Source organism: Biomphalaria glabrata, chromosome 17, assembly GCF_947242115.1.
Source record: "Biomphalaria glabrata chromosome 17, xgBioGlab47.1, whole genome shotgun sequence".
Taxonomy (NCBI): Eukaryota; Metazoa; Mollusca; class Gastropoda; family Planorbidae; genus Biomphalaria; species Biomphalaria glabrata.
The window spans coordinates 7,118,205-7,131,340 of NC_074727.1; the positions used below are offsets into that span (position 1 = coordinate 7,118,205).

A 13,136-nucleotide genomic window follows, 5' to 3' on the forward strand; every position below is an offset into this window, starting at 1 on the left:
TAATTGTGCGAAATTTCAACTTAATCAGAGGTTGTGTGTGTGTGGGAGAAATAACGTGTAGAAACTTTTGACCAGACAGACAGACAGACAGACAGAGTGAGCTGATATAAGTTTTGTAAAATAGAAAAGCTGGCTACGCAGTCCTAGCTGTGTTCTACATATTTTGCGAAATCCAGCGTATAAAAAAAACAACGTCGTCCGGTGGTCGAAGTTGGCCACCGTCTACTCCTGTCCGGCAGTAGATTTCCGTTTGGTCTCAAATGTGTGTCTTTGGGGCATTTGTATAGAAAGATAGATATTTGCTCTGTCGCTTTCTCTCTCTCTCTCTCTCTCTCCTTCCTCTCTCTGCAAGAATCTATAATCTTTAGTTAGGCCAATATTAGAATATGCATCCTCTGTTTTGGGATCCCTCAAATCAACAGAAATAAACTAGAACAAACGCAGAATAGAGCAGTGAGAGCTATAACAAAAGAATATTCACATTTGATTAGAGTAACACATTTAGTAAAATCAATGGACCTCATTCACCAATCGTAAACAAACAACATTTAGTCACGTGATCTTATTGATAAAACAACGAAAAAAAAACTGTCACGTGACAACCATCATGAATTAAACATGAGATCGTAAATTATATAGAAGAGATAGAGCACCACGTGCTAAATGTTGTTTGTTTACGATTGGTGAATGAGGTCCATTCAGACAGAAGAATAAGGTTCTGTTTTCACACTTGAAAATTATGGTTTAGTGTTTTATGTTTTGCAGCTACCATACCCTGCTTCGAATTTATATTTGTTAGCAACACGAGTGAGTGAAATAGTTTGCGATGCCAACACTTGACGGGTACAGGCTTCCCATGCTAGTATTTCCCTAGTCATTATGAGTGACATTACTGCGCAACGCGAACTGACCTAGATTTTTTTTAGACAGTTCAGTCTTCTCCATGCTAGTATTTCCCAAGTCATTTTGGGTGACCTTTCAGCTCAAAGCGCCGTGACCTAGACATAACACGCACGCTGGGAGTTACGTCACAATCTTTGTGCTCTGTTGACAGACTTTGCGTGTCCTTAAACTGTCCCTATGAATGAACGCTGCACCAGAGACAAAGCAGTTTATATCTGTGTTAGTGATACAGGCTGATAAACAGACGCCTGTGTGGTGTCTACATTAGTGTACAACCAACGTAGCTGTGTATGGATAACAGTTTGTTTTAGTTGAGCACTCCAACAGTTAAACAGAGGCGTAGCTTGTTATTTGCCCTCATTTAGGGGCGCCGGCGGGTGCTTGACCTCTTTAGGGGACCCTGCATTTTGACATTTGACATCATGACATGAGATAATGTCGTAATATTTAGTATTTTATGCAAAAAAAAATTTTCGAACACTCATTTGTGGCCCCCCTCAAGAGGGGCCCGAGAGGATTTTCAAATTCTCAACCCCGTCCCTCCCCCCCAGCTACGCCACTGTAAACAGAATACATTTAGCAGTATTGTTCCACCAGAAGATGAGGTTCGGGATTATCTGCTTAATTATAGAAGCACTGTCCAAGCCGGTACAAGCACTAACCAACGAGCACTGTCAAACAACTAGACGGTAAAAGCACTGGTCAACTTCTTACTGAAGGAAGCAATAAAACAAAAACAAAAGAAAAAACGACTGACTAGCCGGTAGCAATACTAACAAATAGCCTGTAGACGCAATAGAAGCACTGACCAACATATTGCCGGTAGAAGCACTGACCATCATATAGCCGGTAGAAGAACTGACCAACATGTAGCCAGTAGAAGCACTGACCAACATATAGCCGGTAGAAGCACTGGCCTACATATTGCCGGTAGAAGAACTGACCAACATGTAGCCGGTAGAAGCACTGACCAACATGTAGCCGGTAGAAGAACTGACCAACATATAGCCGGTAGAAGCACTGACCAACATATAGCCGGTAGAAGCACTGACCATCATATAGCCGGTAGAAGAACTGACCAACATGTAGCCGGTAGAAGCACTGACCAACATATAGCCTGTAGAAGCACTGACCAACATGTAACCGGTAGAAGCACTGGCCAACATATTGCCGGTAGAAGCACTGACCAACATATTGCCGGTAGAAGCACTGACCAACATGTAGCCGGTAGAAGCACTGGTCAACATATTGCCTGTAGAAGCACTGACCAATAGGTAGCCGGTATAAGCACTGGCCAACATATTGCCGGTAGAAGCACTGACCAACATATAGCCGGTAGAATCACTGACCAACATATTACCATTAGAAGCACTGTCTAAAAAATAGCTGGTAGAAACACAAGTCGATAAGAGCACTGTCTAATAGAAGCAATAGAAGCACTGATCAAGACCTAGCCGTTCGAACACTGACCAACATCTAGCCGTTAGAAGCGCTGTCCGACATCTTACCGATAAAACAAAAATAGCAGTTAAGCCAACAAAAAGCTGGTAGCAGAATTGTGTCAACAAGTTTTGTCTATTACAGTTGAATGGAAAAAAAATATGTCTAAAATACCCTAAAAACACTAATACGCAATTTTGTTGATTTTACAAGAAAATATGAAAAAAAAAAATTTTTTTTTAGAAAACAAAAGCTTGTATTAAGCGTAGTTTGGATCGTCATGTAATGACATTTGCAATAGATCTAGACCAGTGATGCCCAAACTAAGGCCCGCGGGTCAGACCCGGCCCGCGACGTGGTTCCGACCGGCCCGCCAAAACATCGATAAAAAATGTAGAAAATATATAAAAATATTGAATAATGTATTTTCTCTATGTTAGGACTCTCACTTTTTCTTTGTTGTATCACAACGTAATCTATTGTCTTGTAATATTCATATTAATTTGTTTCTTTCTATAAGAACACAAGGTGGTTTTTTTTTCGGCGACAAGAATTGACAGTTGTTTTAGAGGCTTGGATAATTCCGCGGCTTTCTTGAGCTAGCCGTGTCCTTGACATCTCATGCGTGTAACGCAGTGAATCTTTTTCTGCATCATTTTGATTCGTGTTCCTCTGACATCAAACATTGGTGCCGTACAATGCAACATTTGTACATTATTGAAATAGGAGAGTCAAATAAATGAAAACTGGATCTTGAAACTTCCAGGAAAAGTACACAGATTTTTTTTGTGTGTGAAATAAGCCAACATGTTTGATTTGTACAGAGAGTGTCTGACTTTAAAGAACATAACATAAAAAGGCATTCTAAAACAAACCATTACAAAATAGGGTGGCATTTGTTGGTTTGAGCCGCAAAGAGAAGACCGCTAAGTTACGTCTAGAGTTGAGTGATTTGCGAAAATATTTACCAAGAAGAAAAATGAGTCGACTGTAATGGAGGCTACAGAGTTGCTCACATTTTAAGAAGAGAAGTGAAGCGCCAAAAAGTGCTTGCTAGAAGTGATGGAATAAAAATGGCGTGACAAAAAAATGCATTTGAAGCTGTGCCGCCTTTCTGGCATGACAACTGCAAAACCAGTGGACGATGATGGTGAAAATCTCCATTCAAAACTAAATGACAGAGCAGCAGATTTCGAAATCATTTTTATTCCCGCTGAGGAGTGACACCAACTGGAATTGATTGACTTACAAAGGCAGACTTCCATGCTTGAGAAATTTCCAGCAATACAGAAAATAGATTTCTAGCAATGCAATCAATAGATTTCTAGCAATGCAGGCAATAGAATAGTTATCTTGATCAACTAATGAGTACAGATTCAGATCGGGAGAACTGTATAATATATTGCACCCGCTTCGCAAATCCAGCGGTTAAATTATAATAAACTTATGTCTACTAACTTACTATTTTACTCCCTAATTGCTAATGGTAAAACTTTGCTAGATAAGCCTTGCAATAATGGGAGATAATGTCAGAGTTTGATGGATCTCCCCCAAAGCGTGAATGGACTTTTCTCAACTTGCCAGATGGGTAAAAGTCGCAAAACGAGGAGATTAATGTACACATTAATTTGTGTACAGCTGTCAGTAGGCCTATACCTATCTCAGCAAGTGCCATACAAAATAAAAGGTCAACCAACATCACCAAGATGACAAAATACATACACTTGCTTGACAAATTCCAATAGTACTCTCGGATCGCAGTCAAATAGGTAAGGTCCATTGATAAACCAAACGGCTGAGTCTTTTTGTTCAAAAGTAAAGTAGCAATTATACATAAAACACAAAAACAAAATTTAATCAAATACTCTGAAAGACACAAAGATAAAGGCACATTCCTCGTCCCATATGCTAGGACAAGCGTGTACAAATACTCCTTCTTCCTTAGTGCTATTAGAGCATGGAATGGGTTGCCTGAGCTAGCCAGGAAAACCAGTGACTTGGCAGAATTTAAGTCATTGGTTAGTATGCATGACTGAATGCATGACGCGTAGGACGTAATCATCTTCTTTTTGGAAGTAACGTCTGTATTATATAAGAAAAGATAAGATAAGTATTTGGTTAAACTTTTTTGAGTGGCTAAAAATTTACTGCATTTATTCCCATTAGTTTGTAGTTACCCCTCTATATAAACAAGTGTGTTTGTTTTTTTTTTAAAGTATTTTTCCAAGTAACTTGTTTATAGGTCAGACTCGCACTGACTGCTTATGTTGACTATAAATAGCTTAAATCATGTGATCTCGTGTCTAGCTTCACGCTTCGTAGCCTTTGATCCTGGAAGGGACGATTTTAAATTGTCAATGCCATCAGACAGATTTTTTTTTAATTCTTAACTCCAAGTGCATATATCGTGATCAAGTTACTTGGTGGTGTGCTAATAGTTAAATTACAAGTAGAGTATGTAGACTCCACATCATGGATAGTTGAATGTACCAGATCGACCTATCAAGACAATCATGTGGGGAAGGCAATCATGTGGGGAAGGCAATCATGTGGGGTAGGCAATCATGTGAAGTAGGCTATCGTGTGAAGTAGGCAATCATATGAAGTAGGTAATCGTGTGAAGTAGGCAATCGTGTGAAGTAGGCAATCATGTAAAGTAGGCAATCGTGTGAAGTAGGCAATCATGTAAAGTAGGCAATCGTGTGAAGTAGGCAATCATGTAAAGTAGGCAATCGTGTGAAGTAGGCAATCATGTGAAGTAGGCAATCATGTAAAGTAGGCAATCGTGTGAAGTAGGCAATCATGTAAAGTAGGCAATCGTGTGAAGTAGGCAATCATGTAAAGTAGGTAATCGTGTGAAGTAGGCAATCATGTAAAGTAGGCAATCGTGTGAAGTAGGCAATCGTGTGAAGTAGGCAATCATGTAAAGTAGGCAATCGTGTGAAGTAGGCAATCATGTAAAGTAGGCAATCGTGTGAAGTAGGCAATCATGTAAAGTAGGCAATCGTGTGAAGTAGGCAATCATGTAAAGTAGGCAATCGTGTGAAGTAGGCAATCATGTAAAGTAGGTAATCGTGTGAAGTAGGCAATCATGTAAAGTAGGCAATCGTGTGAAGTAGGCAATCATGTGAAGTAGGCAATCATGTAAAGTAGGCAATCGTGTGAAGTAGGCAATCATGTAAAGTAGGCAATCGTGTGAAGTAGGCAATCATGTAAAGTAGGCAATCGTGTGAAGTAGGCAATCATGTAAAGTAGGCAATCATGTAAAGTAGGCAATCATGTAAAGTAGGCAATCGTGTGAAGTAGGCAATCATGTAAAGTAGGCAATCGTGTGAAGTAGGCAATCATGTAAAGTAGGCAATCATGTAAAGTAGGCAATCGTGTGAAGTAGGCAATCATGTAAAGTAGGCAATCATGTAAAGTAGGCAATCATGTAAAGTAGGCAATCGTGTGAAGTAGGCAATCCGAAAACGAATTCTAACCGATGAAGAGAATTTTTTAAGGTTATGGTGTGTATGTGTGTATATATATGTGTGTGTGAGATAGATTAAGTTGGAATGCATGGGCGAGAGAGAGAGAGAGAGAGAGAGAGAAAGAAAAAGAGAGGGAAAGAGAGAGGGAGAGAGAGAGAGTGAAAGAAGGAAAGCGTGAATAAGACAGTGAAAGTGAAAAAAAAAAGAGAAGAAAGAGAAAGAGAGAAAATGTGATACAGTAAGACATAGTTTGTCATATTACTTAGTTGAGTACAAGTTGTTGTTTGTTTCTGTCATGGAGCTTTTTTTTTTTTTAATGAGAACTCTCCATTGAAAATAGTGTTTTGTTATAACAAACACCTTTACAGAGGCCAGCTTATTCTTACTGACATTGACAACAGTTGGATTTCGAAAGTAACATCAGGAACACTGAAATTTCAGCCACATAATCAGCACCTGATTGAAAAAAAAGCTTCCAAAAAGAAAGGCAAATGCGTCAGAAAAGCGACATGTTATTGACCAAGACCAGCACAATCATGCCATCTTCCTTAAACTTCGTACAAAATCTGATTAGATATTAAACATCGTGGACTTGTAGTTCAAAAAATTGTTTAATTTCTTGTAATATCAAATAAAACTTTTTTGTCCTCCTGTTTATTGCACTGTTTAAGTTATAACCAAGATCGAGCAATACTAGGCCACCACAGAATTTGCACAAATACAAACACATGTCCTTGGGGATATTATAATGTATACTATTACAGACTGATACATGAATCTGCGTATGGTAAACAACTTTCCTGACAACTGAAAGGCTAAAGTTCGCATCTTGATTTTTTTTCCATTTGAGATTAACGCAAGCTGTTTTCTTTTAAGGGACACAGCCATCGCCCACAGTCGCAAAACATATTGAATCCGAGAGCTTGCATCTTATAGTAGCATCAAGACCAGATCACACTTAGTATGTAATAGTAACATGGAGAACGGTGGAGATATGGGCACACTTAGTATGTAATAGTAACATGGAGAATGGTGGAGATAAGGGCACACTTAGTATGTAATAGTAACATGGAGAATGGTGGAGATAAGGGCACACTTAGTATGTAATAGTAACATGGAGAATGGTGGAGATAAGGGCACACTTAGTATGTAATAGTAACATGGAGAATGGTGGAGATATGGGCACACTTAGTATGTAATAGTAACATGGAGAATGGTGGAGATAAGGGCACACTTAGTATGTAATAGTAACATGGAGAATGGTGGAGAAAAGGGCACACTTAGTATGTAATAGTAACATGGAGAATGGTGGAGATAAGGGCACACATAGTATGTAATAGTAACATGGAGAATGGTGGTGAAAAGGGCACACATAGTATGTAATAGTAACATGGAGAATGGTGGAGAAAAGGGCACACATAGTATGTAATAGTAACATGGAGAATGGTGGAGATAAGGGCACACTTAGTATGTAATAGTAACATGGAGAATGATGGAGAAAAGGGCACACATAGTATGTAATACTAACATGGAGAATGGTGGAGAAAAGGGCACACATAGTATGTAATAGTAACATGGAGAATGGTGGAGATAAGGGCACACTTAGTATGTAATAGTAACATGGAGAATGATGGAGATAAGAACACACTTAGTATGATATAGTTGTAATAATACTCTCTATAATATTCTCTGGAGAGACTTTACATCATAAAAGCAGAACAAAGGAAAAAAAAAACCAGAAGATTTTCGTTTATCATTGTTTACATGGATCCATTTCTTGCAATAATTTCATAAGCCATTCTTTAATCTAGAGATTCTTAGAGCTACGAGAGTGTTACATTGTTAGCACAATGGCCTTACTCACCAGTTCAACCCAGGTACAGAGAGTAGAAGAGTCTATGAATTCAAAGATAGAGTAAATCCAAATACCAAATCCTAGTCAACACAAGAAATTCAAACTGAAGCTTTTCAATTGAGCAGCCAATAACATCTATCACCATTTATTGTCTTTTCAATTTATTTTCCTTTTGGAATCTCGGACGTTCTTCCTTGCAAGCAGACATGCCCTCAATAACATACATTCAGCAGAGTCTCTAACACACTGAAACCAAAACTGACACATGCTTTGGAGAAGCATATGTGCAAAAAACATGTCTCACGCGTGACCTAGATCTATTTTTTTTATTATTTTTCTCTAGCAGGCGATTTCCGAGGAAATCTAGACAAGAACGTTAACTTTCAGATAGCATTGTATCTATTTATAGTTTTGGTTATTTCCCGTGAGGGATTCCCCGTCGAAACATCATTATGTCATGTCAACAGTCAACCACTGGATTCCCCCCCCCCCCCTTTTGCCATTTTCTACTCGCTTTAGCAAGCCCGTTTATATCCAGCATCGAAACGGTTCTCAGATTATTGTTCAAAGACTCCACTTGTAAAAAAAAAAAGCCTTATTGCGAGTGGTCTATTACTGTTTTCTTTTTATACATTTTTTTTTCAAACGTCAACAGAAGGAAAAAAAATCTATTTACATTTGAGGCTTTGCAATAAGTGTTAAAATATGTAACTGGGTCACAAGCACATCTTACAATGAATTTGCTCCATAATTAAACAAGTCAATACAAAGTCGTTCACACAGTATAATAGAATCATAATTGCAGAAGTTTTACAGACTCAGGGTTATTTTGACCGGCTCGAAAAAGAACTCCTGCTAGACCAGCAGTTGCAAACCTTCAAGAATGCAGGCCCCTCGCCCGCCCCCTCCCCTTTTTTAGAACATAGATTCAAGATAAGACAAGCAAAATATATTTTAAAAAATACTTCGTAGCAAAAAAACATTAGCCTATCTCCACATTTACAGCCATATATCAAAATACATAACAAATTATTTCTGTCTCTCCTTTCCCTCTCTCTCTCTTCGTGCCTCTCTCTCTCTTCGTGCCTCTCTCTCTCTCTCTTCGTGCCTCTCTCTCTCTCTTCGTGCCTCTCTCTCTTCGTGCCTCTCTCTCTCTCTTCGTGCCTCTCTCTCTCTCTTCGTGCCTCTCTCTCTCTCTTCGTGCCTCTCTCTCTCTCTTCGTGCCTCTCTCTCTTCGTGCCTCTCTCTCTCTCTTCGTGCCTCTCTCTCTCTCTTCGTGCCTCTCTCTCTCTCTCTTCGTGCCTCTCTCTCTCTCTTTGTGCCTCTCTCTCTCTCTTCGTGCCTCTCTCTCTCTCTCTCTCTTCGTGCCTCTCTCTCTCTCTTCGTGCCTCTCTCTCTCTCTTCGTGCCTCTCTCTCTTCATGCCTCTCTCTCTCTCTTCGTGCCTCTCTCTCTCTCTTCGTGCCTCTCTCTCTCTCTTTGTGCCTCTCTCTCTCTCTCTTCGTGCCTCTCTCTCTCTCTTCGTGCCTCTCTCTCTCTCTCTCTCTCTTCATGCCTCTCTCTCTCTCTTTGTGCCTCTCTCTCTCTCTTCGTGCCTCTCTCTCTCTCTTCGTGCCTCTCTCTTTCTCTTCGTGCCTCTCTCTCTCTCTTCGTGCCTCTCTCTCTCTCTCTTCGTGCCTCTCTCCTTGTGTCTCTGCTTCTTTCTCTGTCTCTCCATGTGTCCAGTGGCGTAGCTAGGATGGGGGGAGGAGGGGGAAGAATTTGAAAATCCCCCCCGGGTCCCCATCTGAGGGGGCCCCAAATGAGTGTTTTTTTATATCAAATATTACGTAAAATGTTACGTTCAAAGTGGTCAAGCCCCCATGCACCCAAATGATGGAAAATTCCTACCTTCGCCCCTGTATGTGTCTCTCTCTCTCTCGCTCTCTCTCTCTCTCTGCCTCGCTCACACTCTCTACATAGATAAATGCTAAAAGTTATATTATAAGACCAATATATCTTATACAGCAGTATTACCCATAAATACACAGAAATTATACACGCAGATAACGTTTCTCAAGAAAAAAAAAAGATTGTCGAATTGAAATTAAAAAAAAAACAAAATGCCCCCCCCCCCCAAAAAAAAAACAAAAAAAAAAGGGGGGGGGGGTAATTCATTTTACGTCATAGACTGTAATAATAGCAACAGAAACTCGACAGCACAACGAAATTACCCCAAAACACCAAGTTAAAAGAACAACGAAACTCCAAGTCGATGTCGCAATTAGCTTCATGCCATAAATAGGTATTAAGAGAACAGAAAGTCGAGAAAATTCAGAACACGACTTCTGGTCTGACTTAATTAGGCAAAGCAACATGCGTACAATATTTAAAAAAAACAATCATCTAATTGGCGTCCGACAGAAAGACATAGATTTCGCAACAACAATGTCCCCAACATTTAGACTTTTCATCTTTATCAGCAGTCCGGGTTTCCCGATCACTTGTGTCAGGTTACGGTACTGCGTGTCACTTTTGTTTTCCCTGTAGCATAAGTCAATGATATAATTAACATACTTAAGATTTAAACAAATAAAAAAAAATTTAAGTTACAACCTTTATTTTTGTAATAAACATATTTACAGTTGATAATAATTTGATTTATTTAGTAATGAAAAAAAAAACACAAGACAAAGAAAAAACTTTAAAAAAAAAAAAAAAAGATAAAAAAAAAAGCCAAAAATGAAGTTTGTTAAATACTATCTGCTATTGTACCAGAAAACAGTTTTAATGATTTATTTTTTTATCGAAATTTAATTTATTTTTTTTTTCTCGTCAATTATTCGACTCGCGTGAAATTACGAGAATTGTACTCCCTGCCTGCTAGCCTCGTTTAACCGTCGGCCATAGAAACAGATGACCTTTTACATCCTCTGCCTTATAGATTGCAAAAGGGTTACGTCACTTCTCACTGTATGTGTTATTTGTATTACACAGAGGTGAACAGGTCGAAGTCATTAGAATCGGTTTTCTAATTTGTCTTACATGAAGGTGAAAACAAAAATGTAATTAGAATCGGTTTAGGATTTTCTATACTTTCTTTTTTTTTTTTTTTTTTTGTACTTGAATGAACAGAAAAATACCTGTAACTTTCCCCACCCTCGTCCCAGCATTTATTTTTTTATAGAAATGGTTTTGTAAATGTACACTTTCTTAGGAAATCGGCATCTTGTGAAATCCGGATTTTGTTCTCTGTAGAGCCAATTCGCAGAAGTGAAAACGTTCACTTTAAGGTCACGTGTTTTTTGAATATATGTGTGTTTAATGTGTGTGTATGTGTTTAATGTGTGTGTATGTGTGTTTAATGTGTGTGTATGTGTTTAATGTGTGTGTATGTGTGTGTGTGTGTACGGTGTGAGGTGACGTTGAAAGAAAGAGGCGCAAATAGTGTGTGATTATTTTTAGGACATTTTCATGTCAGGGGAAGATATTCTGACAATTTCACTATTTCATTTGTTATGCCACATTGCAGAAGTGTCACAAAGGCAGGTCAGAATTACAAATAAAAACAATATACTATATTATACACATAAAACATTGAAAGCAAATTTAAAGTAATAATAATGTGAATGTCAATATAAATTAGAATTATAATACAATAATAATGAACAACAATACCGCAACTATGAGATGACGAGATTTACAAACAGTGAAAAGGTTATCTAGCACCCATTTACCATCCAGGCTATCCACGTAGAAACACACAATATGAGAATACAGATGTCAATATGATAAAATTTTATATTAAAATAACAATATAAACTTCAATAGCAGGATTTAACTTCTGAAAACAACAACAACAACAACAGAGAATTAGTTTGGAGAATAGTTTAGAGATTTGTTGGTTTGACATGTTTCGGATGTTCCTTCAGAGTTGAAGATATTTACTTCCTAGTCCAAAACTCCCGCAGGGGGACGGGAGCGGGCAGAGTTTGAACCCGGGACCATCGATAAATCTGAACGACAGTCCAGCGCGCAAACCCCACGACCAGGCAGCCATCAAGGATTTTCAGGATGCCCCTGAGTCAATCCAACTCTAATGGGTACCTGACACGAGCTGGGGAATGTAAAGGCAAATAGTCGTTGTGCTGGTCACATAACACCCTGCTCGTAAACCGTTGGCAAAAGATACAGATGATCTTAACATCATCTGCCCTATAGATCACAAGGTCTCAGGGGCGTAGCTAGGAATTTTCCATCGTTTGGGGGCCCTGGGAGGCTTGACCTCTTTGGGGGCCCCTTCATTTTGCGTAATATGTAATTTTTTATGTAAAAAAACTCTCTTTGGTGGCCCCCTCAAGTGGGGGCCCGGGGGAATTTTCAAATTCTCCCCCCTCCTCTCCCACCCTAGCTACGCCACTGCAAGGTCTGAAAGGGGAACTGTACTTTTTACTTTCACGTTTGTGTCAAGAAAAAAAGTCTGTCACAAGATGTCAGCCTTTAACCTACTGAACTAAATTACAATAGAAGCCTTCCTACATTCAAATATAAACGTTCCATAGCATATATCTATTACATGAATTTTCATTGGCGCCCCCGTCAGATTATCAAGTCTCTGACAACCAGGAATCAACTGTACTTTTATTGAATAAACCCAATCAAGAATAATCCCATAAGTTTGAATCGCAATATTGAAAAAAAAATAAATTGTGAAGTCAAACTTGTAGTTGGTTAAAAAGAACAGACCGAATCAATCAATCAAATGAACCTCGCTAGCATGCTCGCGTTCCCTTTCACTTTTTTTCCCCGACATTCGTCAATCCTAGACACTGCAACAGAACGTGGGATAACAAGTTATTTGTTCCTTTCTCTAGTACTGCGAGTATGAAGTCATACTATTTGCATTTTTTTTAAATTAAATATAATTCAATGCTAGGTCATCTTTTCAAGGCTAGGTCATCTTTTCAAGGCTAGGTCATCTTTTCAAGGCTAGGTCATCGGTTCAAGGCTAAGTCATCGGTTCAAGTCTAGGTCAAACATTCAAGCCTAGGTCACCCATTCAAGGCTAGGTCATCCTTTCAAGGCTAGGTCATCGTTTCAAGGCTAGGTCATCCCTTCAGTGTCTACCGCAGCCTGCTGCTGAATGGATTAGCTAAAACGTCACTTTAAAGATATTTTGACATTTACAAATACACTTCAGTAGCTTTATCATAGTTCCAATTCATTTCAGTATAATATTTGACTTAAAAAAATAGAGAATAGTGTCCCCTCGTCAAAAGGGAAGCAACGTTTTGGACTTCTCATCAGATGCAGATTTTGAGAGTCTTTTGTCGTCCAAGACAACGTTTAGTAAATGAAGATTATAACGTCCTAGCTGAAACGTCTCCCAGGGGTTTGTAAGACGTGGCAACAAGCTATTGGTCTACACAAACAACCCACAGGTCAGTGTTAAGGCTTACTATAAAATAGTTCTCCTTTCAGACCATG

The 13,136-nt window shown here is 39.0% G+C and overlaps 1 long non-coding RNA gene across 5 annotated transcripts in view; it reads right to left on the minus strand.

The window, feature by feature from the left end:
• The window catches only part of LOC129923678 (uncharacterized), a 52,391-nt gene that overhangs the window by 7,911 nt on the left and 31,344 nt on the right, over positions 1 to 13,136 (minus strand). The window lies entirely within an intron of this gene.